Source organism: Phalacrocorax carbo, chromosome 1 (assembly GCF_963921805.1).
Source record: "Phalacrocorax carbo chromosome 1, bPhaCar2.1, whole genome shotgun sequence".
NCBI classification, from domain to species: Eukaryota; Metazoa; Chordata; class Aves; order Suliformes; family Phalacrocoracidae; genus Phalacrocorax; species Phalacrocorax carbo.
In genome coordinates this window covers 57,180,864-57,198,233 of record NC_087513.1, presented here as the reverse complement: position 1 = coordinate 57,198,233, position 17,370 = coordinate 57,180,864, and positions in this window count along the sequence as shown.

Sequence of the window (17,370 nt, the reverse complement as noted above, 5' to 3'; positions counted from 1 at the left end):
GCTGAGCTTTTGCTGCGCATTCCTCACCTGGCTCTGCTCTGCTCCCAGCACAGGGACTTCCCAGCAGCAGACGGATGGCCAGCGAGGCACAGCCCCAGCGTGAAGTAGTGCTCTGCCTCTGAGGGTTACACAACGCGCACAAGGAAAACAGGCATGGAATTCCCCTTGCCTTGGCCAAAGGAGCTTGTCCTAGTGGGTAGAAGTAAGATAATCTGGCTCAAGCGTAGATCCCTCTGAGAGCTCTGGTTGGGGTCTGCCATGAAGAAGAATACCTCCTGTGGCCTCAATGTCATTTCACTTCCCCCCTTAGCACCTTTTAGCATGAGCCTTCTCCACAAGGCATAAATGACAGTTGTCTACTTTAGCCTTTCACGCTCTTTAGATCAGAGCACCCTACATTTCCCTTTCACTGTGGCCATGGCTTGGGTGCACTGAATCCCAGGCTGTGATCCTCTGAACACCACACAACTGGTACTTCTCCCCTAGTGTCCCCTCAACTTGGTGGGTAGCTCAGTTTTCCTCTGCACCTTGCCTCACACCCAGGTGTGACTGGGAACCACCAGGTAGGTGCTTCTTCCCAGCCTTCCCAGAACAAGATCAGTGCAGAAAGTAGCAGCTACCATTTTTTTATTTGAAAATGCAGCTGGAAGAGGGCTTGTTGTTTCCTTACATGGTAAATGATAGCTCAACATTATAGCACACTCCCAGCAGTGTCAGTGGTCAAGGTCCAGCCCCTCTTCTGTCTTCAGGGCTGTGAAATCCCATCTTCTGGGAGGCTGCCTCAAACACCAATTATCTCTCTCAGGAGCAAGGGGAGCACGCATTCACCCACTGGAGTTGTCTCGCTGGGTGCAAGACAAACTCAGAGTTCGCTGAGCGGGGGAACTGGTGTGACACAGCTCATCTCCATGGTTATTTTCCTGGGCAAGAGGAGAGCTGTGTCCCAATCCCTGACTGTGTGTACATGTCACCCAGTGCCTGACTCCTGTGAAACACCTAAACGGGTTCTAGTGAAGGTGCTGAAATGCCAGTCTCCGCTTTCCAAGATAAACACTTATCTAGAGGATGGTCTTCCTTCTCTCTGGGCCACTTTGACTGCTGAGTTCTTCTGTGTCACAGCAAAAGTGAAGTACACTGGTTTGGTGCACAAAATACACAGTTCAGATAAATTCCTCTACAGGAAGCTGCAGCAGGATTTTCAGTGCTCTGAAGCCTAGACTTGAAGTGTGGGTGGGCAAGAGAAAATAAGTGCTTTTGTGGTTTGGGGTTTTTTTTATATATTTTTGTGGTTTCAATGAAATTGAGTTTTGTTGTTTCAATTAATTTGAGTTTTGTTGTTTTAGTGAAAGCCTGCCCATCTGTGGACATATGATACGTCTTTGAAAAGCCTTGGCTCCCACATGCTCTATAGAAACTTCTTCAGCTGTTCATTGCTTAAAACTCCCACTCTCACGCATGATCCTCTTGGGGCACCGCCTGCTTGTAGAGCATTCAGCCCTAAAAATGTGTCCTTTTGCAGGGGACTATTTGCACATGAGACAGTGCATGTCCCCTGTTCCTTCCACTGTGAAGGGGACAGAGTTGCAGTGCTCGCTTTCTTCATGCCTGAAGCACCCTGAAAACTTAGAAAGAAACAAAAAACAGGTATGGGGCCAGAGAGTCTTTCACACTTAGCTGAGGGTTCAGCATCTCTGCGGGCTGTGATGTGATTGGCATTTGTGTTCTGATCTCCTGCTTCGGCGCCAGAGGCTGGAGCCCAGACTTCAAGGCAGGACGTGTCTGGGTTATGCTCTTGGGATGCAGAAGCTAGGAGGTGCTCTTCATCCGTGCTACAGACACACCACGTTAAGCCATACCTTGCCATGCCAGGCCAGGTGGAGTAGAGCAGACTAGGCCAGTGTAAAGAGTGCATTGCAGTCCCTCCAGGCTGAGGAGAACACTTAGCTCAGATCTCCCACTCTCTGGGAGAGGCCTCTGACCTCATGGCTAACTTTAAAACGCATGCTGTGCTCTGTGACAACACCTTTACAAGATGCCTCTGCTCCGGTGGGTGCCTGATCTGAGATCATGACAGAGGAGGTAAATGGTGGCGTAGGAGGAATGCACAGCCCTAACTACTAAGCTCCAGGGAGGGATTGAGCTCTCACATGTTTTCTGCCTTCTGCCACTAGGCAAATCCTTCTCCTGGGTAATGGTTTGCCCTTTGGGCTGCCTCCTTACATCAGCAGAGGCCAGAAACCTGAATTCAGTCCTGGGAGGAACCTCGGTACCTTGGTCTTGCTCTTTGCGTCTGAGGAGGCATCATTGCCGCTGGCACCAAGCTTGCACTTTGTGTGGGACATTCTTTCTCCTTCTCATCAATGATTTCCTATGTAAAAACCAAGCGCCAGCTGGTTTCTTCCTGAGGGAATGCCCTTTAGAGCCATTCCTGACCCTCATGCTTGACCACTGTCCTCACTGGTCAAATGGAGCCCAACTTCTGCCTCCTGAAAATCACGAGTTCATGGCTTGTCACTCAGGAGGCCCCTGATGTTGCACGGGGAACAAGCTGGCGAGTCCCAGGAGGAGGGTGCAGGTTACAACGCTCCACACCATGTCACATCCCTGCCCTGTCCCTTGGAAGCAGTATTTCCAGGAGTGATGCAGAGAAAGGACTTCCTCTAATTTGTTACTCAACTACTGTTGACTTGCCTTGTGTATTTGGGCTTGGCAAAAAGCTGCTCTGTGACTTGTCCACAGAACAGGATTAGTATTATCTGGTGCCTAACAGCTGGGTTGCAAGGACCGAGTAAGTAATTTCTGAAGCACTGGCAGAGGGATGAAAAGGGTTAGAGAGGAATGAAGTGCCCTGAGGAAGCCTTTGCAACCACCTTTGAATTCCCTGAACACAACAGCACGGATGTGGACTCTGAATGGCACTTGTTCATTAGGTGGCACTACAGGCCCAGGGTTTCATGAGCGAGCACAGTCTCCAGAGGGCTCCTCTGGGTCTGAGCAGAGGTCTGTAGGCTCAGATGCTTCATTGCCCTATCTGCATATTTTTTTCCTGGGGAAACATGATGTCCTGACAAATCCTGGAAGAACACGGAAGTGATATTGCAAAAGCAAAGCAGCAGCAATCAAGACTTCCGAAAGTGCCGCCTGGGCCTGAAGTCTCCAGGACCCACACAGGGGGGGCTGGAGCTGCCTGGGGTAAAACCCATGCAAAGGACCTGCACACCTACCTGCCCTGGCTGCACCAAGGCGGTGCAAAAGGCAGTGCTGTGGGGCTGCTGTTTTCCCCTGAACTGGGAGACAGCAGAGCTGGTCCTCTCGAAAATCTCATCCTTTCTCTCTGAGGCCCGTGAAGAGGCCTTAAAGGCTGCTGGTGATCCAGAGACATGTGCCCTTCGAGGAGAGGGCACCATGCCACTACGCCTGTGCCTCCTGCCTCTGCTGCAGGGCTGGCAGCGATGCCCAACACCCGCCCCAGTGCCTGGAGCCTCCTGTGCTTTTGGGTAGAAGATACCCAATGTATCTTAGGTTGTGCCTCTTCCACTGAAATGTCCTGAGCTGAACTGGGGTAGGGAAGGCACCTGTGTTCTCTTGTAGCTCTCCTAGCCACCTTCTTCCTCACCTTGATTTCCTTGGCATTTCCTTGGGTAAATATTTATACAAGTTTTCAAAGCCAGGGAACGTGCGGGAAAGATCCGGGAGTGCTTCCCTTGAACAATTTGGTTTGAAGTGTTTTAGCTCCCTCCTGTGCACTGCCAGCTATTTCCAGCCTGACGCAGTCCTCACAAAAGCCCAGCTCTACTAAAGCACACCTGACTTGGCTGGCGACTGCCACGGCTATTCCCGTCCCAGCAGGAGCCAGGCCTGGGCTCCTCCATCCCAGCTGGCAGCTTAGTCATTCTCCAGCCCCGGGTCAGCAACCTGCAGCCTACTCAGTGCCCCTCTGTCTGAAGCTGAAAGATAAATGCCCTTGAAATCTGAAGTAACCACGATAATTTTATTTTGAACAGGAAAATGGACTGCTTTTTCCCCTTATCTAATTGATTAGGAATGTCAAATATTCTTTTCTGTACACCGTGCATACCTCTTATTTTTGTAGGAAGCAGCTGGTCTAGGGATTGAGCCAAACACTTTTTTTAACTAGAAAAAATTAAGCTTTCTTTTGGGGCTGGGGCAGGGGGGTGCCGCTGTATTTCATCGTGAGTTGACAGATAGAATCCATCTCTCTACTTTTCCCTCTGCGTCCTGACATGTGTCTGGGAAACGTTCTCCATGTCCTCACTTCAAAGAAAACTGCAGGTGTCTGGGAGAACGGGTCTGAGGAGGGAGCGCCGGCTGGGACACGGTCAGGCCAACGCAGCTCAGGAGCCAGGTCTGGGCGCCCGAATGACATCAGAAAAAATATCTTGGCTTTTGTCTGGGTAGATTTCTGTCCACTTCTATTTCTGCACATTGCTGAGCAGTACTAGATGCAGCAGTTACTATCTAGAGGATGATATTAGCTTTGCATCCGCGTGACTCTCTAAGTAATTCCTTTCTGTAATGAGCTTAAAATGGAGTGTATGTTCCCATTTTTCTCAGCAGGCAGTTACGCTTCCCGTCTGAAATTATACAGCCTTAGACTGCATTTCAGAGAGTTTTCTTAGGAAGAGCCTGAAATTGCAGCATAGTTAGATTTGTTGCTGAGGAAAGCCTGATTGACAGATACAGCACCGTCTACTTGCAAAAACCTGGCAGAAAGATGACTCCTGACCTGATTTGGTCAAGTGGGTAACTAAACCCCACTAAAAGATGTAGGCTCTGTAGAGTCACTAGTCACCATCACACCTAGGAGTTCACGCAAAGAAAGCTGCCAGTCAATAGAACTATTTTGTAAGATAAACATGTAAATAATTTAAAGCTGAGGAAAAAGAGACAATCGATGTTACAGATGTTACCGTAAAGCTGTCGCTTTTGGTGTGCCTTATCCCAAAGCTGCCTGCTGCAGCTCCACATGACTGCAGCCAGTGGTTTTGGGAGTGGGTGGTTTGTTAAAGGGGGATGTACAAAAGAAATGGCAATGGAAACACTAAGCGAGGCCACATATTGCATGAGGAATGTAAAAATATATCTGCAGTAACACCTCTGCTCGCAGAGGGTGAGAGCAGCGAGGGGTCACATGTCGGTGGATCGTTGAACTAGCAATCATCCAGTGTAGGGTTGGCATCACCTGCAGGAGGTTTATACCTGAGTGGAGAGAGCTGGGAGATACCACATAAGCAGGGTAGTGTCTTACCTCTCCTTTTAAAAATGTTCACATGACTTTTCATTGCTCAGCCATGGCTGATGTCACCACCATTGCTTCCCACTTCCTCTGATGCAGATCAGCTTGGCAGGTTTTTGTCACACATCCCAGACATATGCTTGCCTCCCTAACCAAAATGGGATCTTGCTGGACTTTGCCATTGTAGTGAGCAGAGCAGCCACAAACGGGGCACAAGTGGGGGAGTGACCAGAGTTATGGATGGATTTTCCCAGTCAAAATAGCACATATTCCCTGTGATGGGTTGCCACGGGAAGTGATCATTTTGATAGTCGCCTTGAAAACACCTCAGTGTGGTGACTTGGCCTGACACTGCTACAGCTTTCAACATGCGAGGTGTCCCGTGACCAGCCAAGCCCACCATTTATCTACATAGCCCTCCAGGCTTGAGTCATGAAGACCATTAAAAATGGTTTGAAGAGCATATTCACAGCAGTACTGAGACAACCTGGACTATCCTCTCATGAATATTACCTTTTCTTTATGGTAGTTGCATGGTATTTCCTAGGGCCATTTCAAAGCTGAACTCGTGGCTGTGATTAGGGCTATGGCCAGGGCAACACTCTGTGCCTCAAAGCTGAATATTCAGTGGTAACTGAGCTGCTGAATGCTGCCTAATGAGCTTGTAGGGACAAGGCAGCTGAAAAGCCTTGACTTCGCCTTTTCTGGCAGGAAACCCTGGGATTTGTTTAATCAGCTAGCCAAACAACCTCCAGCACCTGCTCCCTTAGCAGAGGAGGCCAAGCAACAAACATTTTGCTGGATAAAAGTTTCCACCAAGTTCTCACAGGCGGGAGGGAGATCCACCGGCAGCACCGCTCTCCATCACCGAGAACAGGGTCTGGCCTGGATGTAGAGGCAAATATGGTCAAACTGTTTGCTCCCACCAGGCATGAGGACACATACGCATGGTAATTTGGCCTAAATGTTTGGGTTTGACTATTCCAGGTTTTCACTTGTGTTATCAGAAATGGGTGAATTGCAAAAGGTTGGTAGCTGATAAAGACAAGTGCTGTGCCAGATCGAGGGAAAACCCCACACTCAGAGGCAAGTTGCTAGCCTCAGCTCCTCTTTCCTACATGTTTCAAGGTCCCCGAGGGACATATTATTTGACAACCTCCAAATTGTTGGGGGATGAGGCATGCTCTGCATGTTGAGCAAGCTGCATTTTGCTGAAGCAGTGGTTCCCATGATCAAACTTTAGCACTAACTGTAGTCGTTAAATAAATCAAGACAGGAGCTGTGTTCCTGGACTTGCTGCTGCTTGCCATACACTGGCACATTGTTCTCCTGAGGTGGGATTCACTGTGCTTCATGTTTGCCAGCTAAAAATTAAGCACCTTAAATTGAGCTGATTGAAAATGAAGCAAACACTGGCAGCCCTTGTCTCCTTCTCTAGATGGAGAGCACTGCCACAGCACGATTCACCCCACAGAATCACAGAATGGCAGGGGTTGGAAGGGCCCTCTGGAGGTCATCTTGTCCAACCCCCCTGCTTTAGCAGGTACACCTAGAGCAGGGGGCACAGGAACGTGTCAGGTGGGTTTTGAACGTCTCCAGGGAAGGAAACTCCACAACATCTCTGGGCAGCCTGTTCCACTGCTCTGTCACCCTCACAGGAAAGAAGTTTTTTCTCAGGTTTAAGTAAAGCTTCCTGTGTTCTGACTTCTGCTCATTGCCCCTTGTCCTGTCGTTGGGCACCACTGAAAAGAGTCCAGTCCCATCCTTCTGACACCCGCCCTTCAGATATTTATAAGTATTGATAAGATCCCCCCTCACTCTTCTCTTCTCCAGGCTGAACAGACCCAAGTCAAACCCAACCTTAAAAAAATTAAGCCAGGGAATTGAATTGCTTTCTGGACCTGCCCATCTCACTCTGTTGGCTATTTAGGGAGCTGAGGCAACTGGGTGACATTTCAGAGCCAACGTTTAGATGTCTGCTGTGAGGTGAATCCAACTGTTGGCCACAAAGGTGAGCTTGCTGCCCCAGTGGGTGACCAGAGTTGCCACCACACTTGAATGGGTTTGGGTATGCATGGAGGGCCAAGCAAGCACAGGGGAAGTCCAAACACACAGCTGCCTGTGGGGTTGCGTGCTGCATCCCAGCTCTGCTGCCATTTCCTTCCTAATAACCTCCCACTAATCCATCTCCAAAACCTCTTTGACATGGCTAATGTTTGCTCAGAAACTGGCTTTCACTGTCCAAGAGGTTACCCTGACTGCTGATGTTAATGACCATGTACACCCTGCAGCAGGGGACGGGCTTATCTTCTGGGTTAGAGAAGAACAGACCAAAACAGTGCCAAGAAGATGCCACCTCCACAATGCATTTGTTATTACCCAGAACACAAATCCATCACCCAGGACCAGGAGCTGACGTTTAAGCCCAGACAATGCAGCGAGGTGGGTCTTTGGATCTGGCTTTTCTGGATTGCCTTAGGAATGTCAGTGCACAAAGTCAATCCTTGAAACAAATGAGTTCGCTCAACTCAGAGCGTCAGTGGACGTGTACGTCAGATGTCTACTTAGACCTGCCATCCGCTCCTCTGCTGCAGAGCCTGGCCCTCTTTGCTGGTGCCAGGACAAGGCTGGCCAGCTGCGCCTGCTATTGACTGAGCGCTGAGCCGTGTCAGTAACAGAGATGTGCCATGTCTGTGAGCGCTCAGAACTACTGGGACCGTCTTGCCTGGCAGCCTGGGTGCTCACGTAAGAAAGCAGAAATCTGGGGAGACACGTATGCAGCTGAAGTAATGTTGGTTTTGTGCACAAAGACCTCATTTTGATTTTTAGAAGGACAACTCCGTTCTTTCTCGCACCTGCTATTTAATCAGAAATCCCAATAATCCTTAAAGAGATACAGATCTGATCAGCACCTTGAAGACCATTGATTGACACCGCCAACAAATGAGAGGCGTGGTGTCTCAGATGCTAAATTTCTCAGGAAAGAAGTTAGAATAAACAAAATCAGTTTTACTTGGATTCTTCTGCAACGCTGACATTTAAATGCAGTCGGTTGGGTGCCAGTGACGCTGTCACTGAGAAGAGAAATCCCGAAGAAATCTGAGCGCAAGCCAAATGGGAACGGAAGAGCCGAGGTGCAAGTAACAGGGGTTCCCCTCGTCCTAGCCTGGAAGCCTGGCCAGAAATGTCGCGAAACCATTCATCCCACCTGTGATGTATATTGTTTTGTTACTCTGTTTTATTTAATCTGGCAGTAGATTGATGTATATGATATGACCGCTGTGATTAACTTGTATGGATGGCTTCGTAGCCTGGGTATGGCTACGCAGGGGTGGCTTGAGATGGCTGCCTAGCCGTCCTTGAGGAGATATTGTCCTGCAAAGTAGCCAAGTCTGGCTTATGCTGGTGGGTGGGAGAGGCTAGGAGAAGCTCTGAAAAGCACCCTGCACCCCACAGGGAAGCCAGAGGGTGATGGGCAGCCCAACCACAGGGCCCTCGCTCCTCCGTGGTGCTGGGAACGGGCTATCCACAGCAGTGGGGACGAGCAGCAGCCCTAAAATTCTGATGCTGCCATGACAGGAGCCATCTACGCTGACCGACCACCACGCAGCAGGGGAGAAAAGCAAAACCGGCCCAGGAGGGCCTTGTTGCGAGAAGGAAGTATTATTTAACGTGTATTGTGTTGGGAAAGGAAAACAAGGGTCCTGGCGCCAGGCCAGGTCCATTGGCCTCTTTTTTTTTTCTCTTTTCTTTTCTTCTGGGCAATTGTTCTAGTGAGGCCAATTTTTTTTTACACTATTTTTTGTTTGCTTTGTTTTGTTTTCTTTCTTTGGTGTTTTTGGAGTTGACAATGCACGGGGTAATTTCTCAGCGCTCTTCCTGTGTTTTGGCACAGGGGCTGCCCGAGCGCTCGGCCGTGCTTCCTGTGGCAGAGACGCCACCGCCACGGCCACCGGCGCTGCCATCGGCACCCGAGTGCAGGTTGCATCATTGGGTGAGCGGGGGCTTCTCGCCTGCCCTGGAGCCGGCGGGGCAGGAGGGAGAGGCGGGAGCGCGGGCAGTGGGGTGAGTCAGTGTGGAAAGGCAGCACGCATTGCTGCGGGGTGACTCACCAGCCCTTAGGAAGAAAAAAAATAATAAAAAAAAAATTCCAGCCAAATTCTTTCGGGGAGGTAAACAAGGTCACACAGCGCGGCGAGATCCTGTTTACCTGAGACAGGACGTCTTTGCAGAGCCTGTGCTGGAAGTGGGGACGTGTTGACATGACTCAGGGCAGCAGACACAGGAAGATGGGGCTGGGGGCACTGCTCAGCCTAAGGGTCCTGGCTTTACCATGGCGAGGAGGGTGTGAACCCCCACCATGAGGCCAGGCACTCCCCTCTGCAGAGGATTGCCCTGCAGCTCTGCCAGGAGGGAGAGCGGGGTGCAAGGGACTGCTGGGTGATGGCAGGGCTGTGCCAGCACTCGAAACTCACCTCCAGCCCTCCTCCATGTTGGCAGCCCCGGTGACTCCAACTTACTGCTGCCCGACTGCCTGTACCCTGTCATGAGCGGGCACTTTCCCTGTGGCCCCACGAGAAACACCCGGTGGCCACAGAGTTAATCAGAACTCATTCCAGACGCTGACTGAGTGTTTTTTCCTGATAACAAGATGTGTGTGAGTGTACGTCGCTCGTCGCTCGGGTGAATATCCTGTTCTTGCGACGGGCCGGAGAAGCGGGGGGCAGCCGAGGGGAGGACGACGGGGCAGTGTGCCGGGATTTCGCATTCCTGGCATTCCTGCCTTGGCCGATGACTGCAAAACAGCCCAGTGGGGGGGGACAGGGCACCCACGGGTGGCCACCCTGGCCACCTGCACACCCATGCTTTGCCTCCACTGCTGCCTCCCCAGGGCGAGGGGTCAGCCTGGGCCACCCCTCCGTGGCCACTAGGTCCCTAGATGGAAGCAGCCCGGCCCTCTTGGCATCTCTTCTTACCCTGGCGGTCTTGGCCCCTTTTCTGGCACCTGTCCCTTGGTTTGACCTTCCCGGCTGTGTCCTAGGAGTGCCTTTTCCAGTACGGCCCCAGTACTCTGGCCCTGCAGCAGGGCACACCAGCGTGAACCCACACCAGGGGGTTGGGGGCACCTGCTGCAGGATGAAAGGCTGTGGGGCCTTGCTGAGTCCCCGTGTCCTGCCCTTGACCACCCTGGCCAACTGGAAAAAACATACTGCAAGGACTTCATGCTCACGTCTTGCAGTCTGGGGTTTCACTGGATGAGAAAGCCCCACTCTCTTCCCCGTTGAGGTGTTGTGCATGGGGAGGACAGGGATATGCAGGAGTTGAAGTTACTCTGGTCTGCCCAGTTGAATTTAGCTCTCAATAAGCACATTTCTCCTGCCCCTTCCTTCTCCATTATCCCTGACCCAGCAGCCGTACTAGGTTTCTCAGCAGCTCCAGAGAAGCGAAGGGTGCTTGGTGCTTCCCCTGCCCCCAAGCCGCCATCGGGAACCAGTGCAGTGATGGAGGAGCCCGCAGGACACTCTCCTTCTGTCAGCTCTGCTTCAGCTCTTGGGGGTGCAGGAAAGCACCCACAGCCCTGCTTCACCCCCAAACAAAGCACAGAGCCCAAGGGTGCCCCTCAGCCAACTGCCTGGACCCCCTCCCAGCCCCTCCATTCTTGCAGAGGTGAGCCAGGATCTCCAATCCAGCTCTTTCAAGTGCTGCAGTAAGAAGAGCTCTTTTTCTTTTCGTTTCCCCCTTCTTTTCATTGACGCAACAAACTAAGCAGGGTCAATGCTGACCCTTGGCCAGCGCTATGTCATGATGGTTTTTGTCTCACGGTCAAATCAAGATCCTCAGGGTCTTGCATAACCAGGTACCTAGGAAAAGAAAGATTTCTTTCTTTAAAACACACCCCTGTTCTGCCTTCTCCAGCTTCCCACTTTCCCCTTTCGCAATCTGCCAGGGTTTGGTAACTTTCTCAATGAAAGAGACACATGTCGTAGCCCCGTGGACCACTAAAAAGAAGGAGAAGGAGACTCCCCGGCTCCCACCACCAGCTGAACACACGTTTGTTGGTGATAGGGGAAGGGATGGGGAGGAAAGAGGACAGTGCCTCTGGTCACATGCAGAACCCCATTTTTGAGGAATTGAAAGCATGTTATATCTGCAAGATTTCAAAAAAAACCCCAAGGGTGCTTCTGCATTTTAGGAAGCGGCCAGAACAGCCATGCTTCAGAGGCCTGAGCAGGCTTGCAGGAGGCTCACGAGGGAGTCCTGGCGATAGCCCTCCCTGCAGCCATCCGGCAGAAAATTTGGGCACGCTGGGCGTGGGTTCAGCCCGCGTCTGGGTGTGCAGCAGGGATCTCAGCCTCATCCCAGCACCTGGTGCCTTTGCCCTGCAGTGGTGGCGTGAGGAGCTGGTGATGTCTGGAGTTTGTTTGGTGCTCATCTGTTTGCAAGGGGACTTACCACCAAGCCACTGCAGTTTTGGTAGGTTTCTGTATTTCCGTGGTGTATTCCTGGTGCGGGAACGCCCCGAGACACAGGGTCGGGTATCTGCAGGACTGCAGTCAACACCAGATAAGCTGCCTTTGGTCAGTGTGGAGACAGCTCCTCACTGTCTCTGTCTCTGCAGAGAAGAGCTGCCTTGCATTGGTCCCTATTTTCTTCCCAGCATGGAGGGCCTTTTTACTCCCCACTGGAAGGGGACTAAGCCATGCTGCACTTTGAAATCAGCCCCCAGTGCTGTGCAGGAGCTCCATACAGAGATTCATTTATTTCTAAATTCCTTAAATTAAACTTATTTTCAATCAGCCTTTTACATGTGCAGCTGAGGAGAGCCCTGGTATTCGGGAAAGGTGGGAGGATTTTGGACAACATGTTGACAAGTGCCTTATAAACACATGTAATGACCCAGGGTCCGTAGGAAGAATGGTGTCAAGGTCTGACACTTACTGGCAAAGCCCGTTCTGGCCTGAGATTCCTTGAGAAGGGGTGTGCATGAGTCCCGTGCTGCTCAGAACAAAGGTCCAAAGATCAGGAGCTTAATCCGAGACACAAAGCTCCAGTTGCTCAAGGACTTCAGCCCTTACCAGGGCTCCCAGGCAACCCAGGTCCTTGGGAATGGGAAAACCCCAGCAGCGGTTTGCTGGACTCCCAGAGGATTACAGCCAAAATGACTAAACCTGTTAGGTCACCCAAATGATCTGCTTCCTTTTATGGTCAAAATCAAGTGTCAGAATCACAGGTTTCCTCTTTCCTTAGAACTGGGCTTTCTTGGTACCACAAATCCTTCTTGCAATGCTAAAATTACATGTCTGAAAGCACATGCAGAGTGTTGCAATCTTGCTGCTTTGCTTACTGGTCTGTGTAATGCATGAGTTGAGTAACAAACAATAGAGGTTGGAAATAGCCGGGACCAAGATTTCCTCTTTCAATTGCAGAATTGTTTCCTTGACCGATGCGTGCATAAGCCAGGTGGCAAAATGCTTGCCCGACCAAGTTTCCTGGCAAGCAGGAGGGGTCTTTGGCTGAGGGGTGGAAAGGAGTGAAAGGAAAAGCTCCCAAAAAGAAACTCCCGCCTTTCTTGGGCTTAGCTTCACCCTCCCACTCCTTTATAAGTTTGCTCTGTCTCCTGGTAGCTGGTTCCTGCAGCTTCTCACAAACTTCTCAGGTCCATTTTCAAATCTATGGATGGGAGCTACTGCCACCTTATATGAGCAATGGAGACCTGAGATGCAGATGCCCATACCCAGAGCACGTCTGATACTGCCAAAACCTGGCACTGTGACCTCTCCCATCCAGTGACACATACCCCAGGGACTCAGGCCCTACCAGGCCTGGGGAGCAACAGAGTTTGTTGCTCTCTCAGACTCAAGAACTGCAGTGACCACTTCCACCCCCACCTTACACTGCAGTGTGCCCTAGATTGTACCAGCTCTGGCTGAGCGTAGGCATCCAGGTCTCACCAGGCTCTTATTTGCCTCCACTCCAAGTCAATAAGGACTCATCGCATTTGAGGTTCAAGAACCACCTGCCTTACCCACAGCTCAGCGGGAGGCCTGGCAGGGGAGTTGTCATGTCCTGGTCTCCAGGGGACCCGAAAACCCATCGAACATGGGTGGGGAGCTTCCAGTGGAGACACTTTCATGGGTGCTGTAGACCCAGCTCAGTGCTTCTGGTCCTGGTTGTGCAGGTAGAATCACCTACAGAGGTGTTCCTGCTTCCAAAAAAACCAACCGTTTGAGGTCTCCTCCAGACCCTGATGTTTGCACTTCATCTGACTAAAATGTCTTTGCCACACTCAACTGTCGTGACTCAAGAAAGGGACTCTGGGCTGCGTAGTGTCAAGCTTGTGACGCCGTGGCTTTGTGGCCATGGGCACCCCAAATGCCAGAGATGCTGCCAGCAGTGATGACATCCCGCCCCAGCTGCACCCACAGCACAGGCGAAGCACTGTGGTGGGCATGGCAGCACCATGCCAGCTCCCGCCATTTGCTGCCCGAGGGCCTCCACTTCCCGGATGAGTGTTCACATGCACCCAGATTCCTTAGAGGTTGGGGTTTTTTAATCCAGGTTCAGAAATATTCATGTTTTTCAGCTGGCAAAAATCCCCTGTTGCTGGCTGGCCTTCCTCAGGAACTGGTGGTGTATCAGCCCCTGCTCTTCCTCGTCGTGGCAACGGGAACCGTCCAAGCTCCCAGGGCTTCTCCTACACCCATCCACCCAACATGGCCCTCTCTCCAAAAGGAAGAGCAGCTCCTTAACCCAAACCACTCCAAGCAACTAACATCTTGCTTGGAAAAAACACACAGGATGAACTTGCAATGAAATATCCCAGTATCTAATGACTGGGTTAGAGCAGGGAGGGAAGGGAATGGGCTTCAGCTCTGTGTTTGGGGTTGCTTTCTGGCTCTGCATCTGTGTTCAGAGTGGGAAACTGGGGCAGGTTTTCTGTCCTGCACGGTAGCAGCATCTGGGTTGCTCCTTCCTGGCCACAAGCTTTGAAACCATATACAAAACCTGAGTAAATAAATAAGTGCAACAATAGGTTGAAGCATACCCGGTGGGACTATCCATGGAAAAGGGAAAATACATATCATGGGGAAAAAGCTGCAAATCCTGTTCAGCTGTTCCTTTCTGTTTGATTTAACACACTTGAAGGCGGCTGCCCTGGGAAAATGCTTTATTCGATTACTGGGCTGCTCACAGCAGCCTCAGTGGAGCCAGGAGAGCCTCATCCCTGTCAAACCTAAATACAAAAAGCACCCATTTCAGCCCTTTTACAACTGGCTGACAGTGCTGCTGGGACGCTCCGATGAGTAGAGCACCCCCATCCCACCCCAGGGACAAACCTGCCGCACTGGCCATCTGCCTTGCTGCAGAGAGTGCCGGTCCTGCCCTTCAGGGACCAAAAGCCTCACCTGGATTTGTGCATCCCTCTAGGAGGGAGCATGCCCCGTGCCCAGCCCGGGATGCTCTGAAGCAGGGTACCCCACAAGCGAGAGGTGCACTGGCCAGCCAGTGCTGCCTCAAACTTTCCAGGACAAGGCTGTGCTGCGGTTGTGGTGTTTTGTCCACAGCCATTTGGTTTATGGGACACCAGGGAGACCCCCCTTTTCCTCCCCTCCCCCTCCCAGTACAACTGTTTTGTTTTTCTTCTTGATTAGCGGAAAAAATTCCTGAACCTGTCAGAGGGAAGGAAGGTCTTTTCTCTCTCTCTTTCTCTCTCTCTGTCTCCTCAGCCAGTTAGTGAAATACAAACAATCTCCATGGTCACAGTGAAACACTTTTTCCACCTAAATAACACCTCTGCTGGCTTTAAAAACGCAGGGCCCTTTGTGCAGCCCCCTGCACCCCAAGCGGTGCCCTCCTGGGGCCATGCTGGAGCAGGCTGGGGGTGGCTGCTCCCCATCCTGCTTTACCCAGACACGTGTAGCCAGCCCAGGGCTGGGGGCAATGACAGCACCTCACACAGGCACCTTGCAGGGTTATTCCTCGCAGACATCAAGCCAGCGTCACAGCAAACCTCCCTGTCCTCCTGCTAATACCCCAGCATTCCCAAACCCTCCTGAGTCCCCTGATAACCTGCCGATGTCCATGCAGCCAGCTGGCATCCTCAGCCGAGGCCTGGGGAGCGGTGAAATGCCCTCCACGGAGATGGCTGACCCCAGGACCTCCTCCGCACCCTGCTGTGTACGCCTGGCTGAGCTCTGCTACCTCCTGTGCAGCCCTGCCTGCTCTGGCAGACCCTGGACCCTGCCCGCTGGAGGAGACAGCGAGCATCCTACCTGCCATGCATGCTGCAGAGTGCCTCTTCACAGCCGCCTGCCTAATTTAGGCAGCAAAAGCACTTGTGCAGGTGCCTGGTGCGGTTCACATGTGACCCCAAGTGCATACACAGGGCTGTCCGTGTGCTGGACCCTCATGGGGCGACAACAGATGTCACCAGGGGAGAAGATTGCCTGTGGGGCATCCAGAAACCTCCTGCCCGCCGTCTTCTGGGTGCTCTGGGCTGCCACTGGGCACATGTGCCTCAGTACGGGCTTCTTTCCCAGAGCACACCTTGGTTCATTAATCACTGCTTTTCCTGCTCTGACCTCATTTGATTTGACTCTGACGTCATCGCTCACAGCCAACTCTGCGCTGCAGGGACCAACACTAGATAACACCTTCTCCCCTCTTCTTCCCCAGGTCTGTGCCAAGATTCATACTGAAAAAGAGTTTGTCTTCATGCAGAAAACACCCGAGCAGGGCTCGGGTTTGGGGAGCAGAGTTTGCCTTCACCGATTGCATTGACCAGCGTTGGCCAGGGCTGAAGGTCAGGGCATTTGGGAACTTGGGAGTTTCCAAAGCTGCCAGGGCAAGACCTGCAGCAGAGCTGCTTGCCCAGCATCTCTGCACCGTCCGTCCTTCGTTTTGCAGCGCATGCAAAAAAAGAAAATCACAGCAAACATTTCGAAACGCACATTGACTGTCAAGCCGCAAACCTCCCTGCTGCCCGGGTCCCTGCCGTGTTTGGGTTGCTACTTAATTGCTTGCAAACAGCTTCTTTTATTGAGTTAGTAATTACAAGGGAGTTGTTTCCCTCGAGGCTGCTTCACAGCCTTTGCTGTGAATCCAAGGCAGTCCGTCCCACTGGAGAGTCCCGTTTGGCATCTGCCTGGCTGGGGGAGGAAAAAGGGGAGGTGAGCCCTGCAATAATTTTATCTTTTGATCTCTTTGCCCTCCTGGCTCTTCTGCTGAGAGCCCCACGGACCCACCACTGTGTCTGGGGGTCTCATGTTAACCCAGTGCCTGCACCACTTGCAGTGAGGCCCTGGCATTTGGGGTTCCCTTCACTTCCTACCCTCTTCCTGCTTATTTTTGGGGGGGCTCTGTTCCTTTAACCCTGTGATGAAAACCGAAAACAGCCAAGGCCACCTGGCTTCCTCGCAATGTCTTTTAAGATGGGAAATTCTTCAGACTGCGCTTCGTCACGGGCAGATCATGGCTTGGAGGAGGCCAGCACCATTTGGTCACGGGCTATGTGAAGGCAAGCAGGGAACAGCTGCATGCTTGGGAGAGGGCTTTTTGTTGTTTCTTTCTTCCTAAATAGCTTTTAATTCTTAATATTTTCCTCCCTCTTTGTACCCTGCTTTTCCCTTGGCACAGCCGGCTTCTCCGCCCCCAGGGCCCACCAGGCACTGGTGCATTGACAGTGAGACAGGGCCACCCTCCGACAGATCCCAGGCCCAACCCAGGATTCCGCAGGATGGCAACAGCTCCCACCGAGCCCTTTCCCAGACAAATGTGGAGCATGGGCAGGTCAGGCAGCAGGACAGGGCAGCCGTCGTGGGGGGCACAGCTTACAGCAGGGAGGTGCGAGCCCAGCACAGGGAGGGGAATGCCTGTGTGGGCTTTGTGCCGCACGGCTGGGCTGACGAGCCACAGCCAGGCATGGAAGAGAGCTTAAGCCCTTCACATTCCTAAGCACAAATAAAATAAACAAACAGTCAAGGGTTTTCCTGGGGCCGGTGAGAAAACTCTTGCAAACTGATATTTCATTTCATTTAGCCGTGCAACAGCTTTGCTGTTGCAAACCCTCAATGCTAAAAAGCCTGAAGCCTGGCTTTAAAATATGGGGGGTT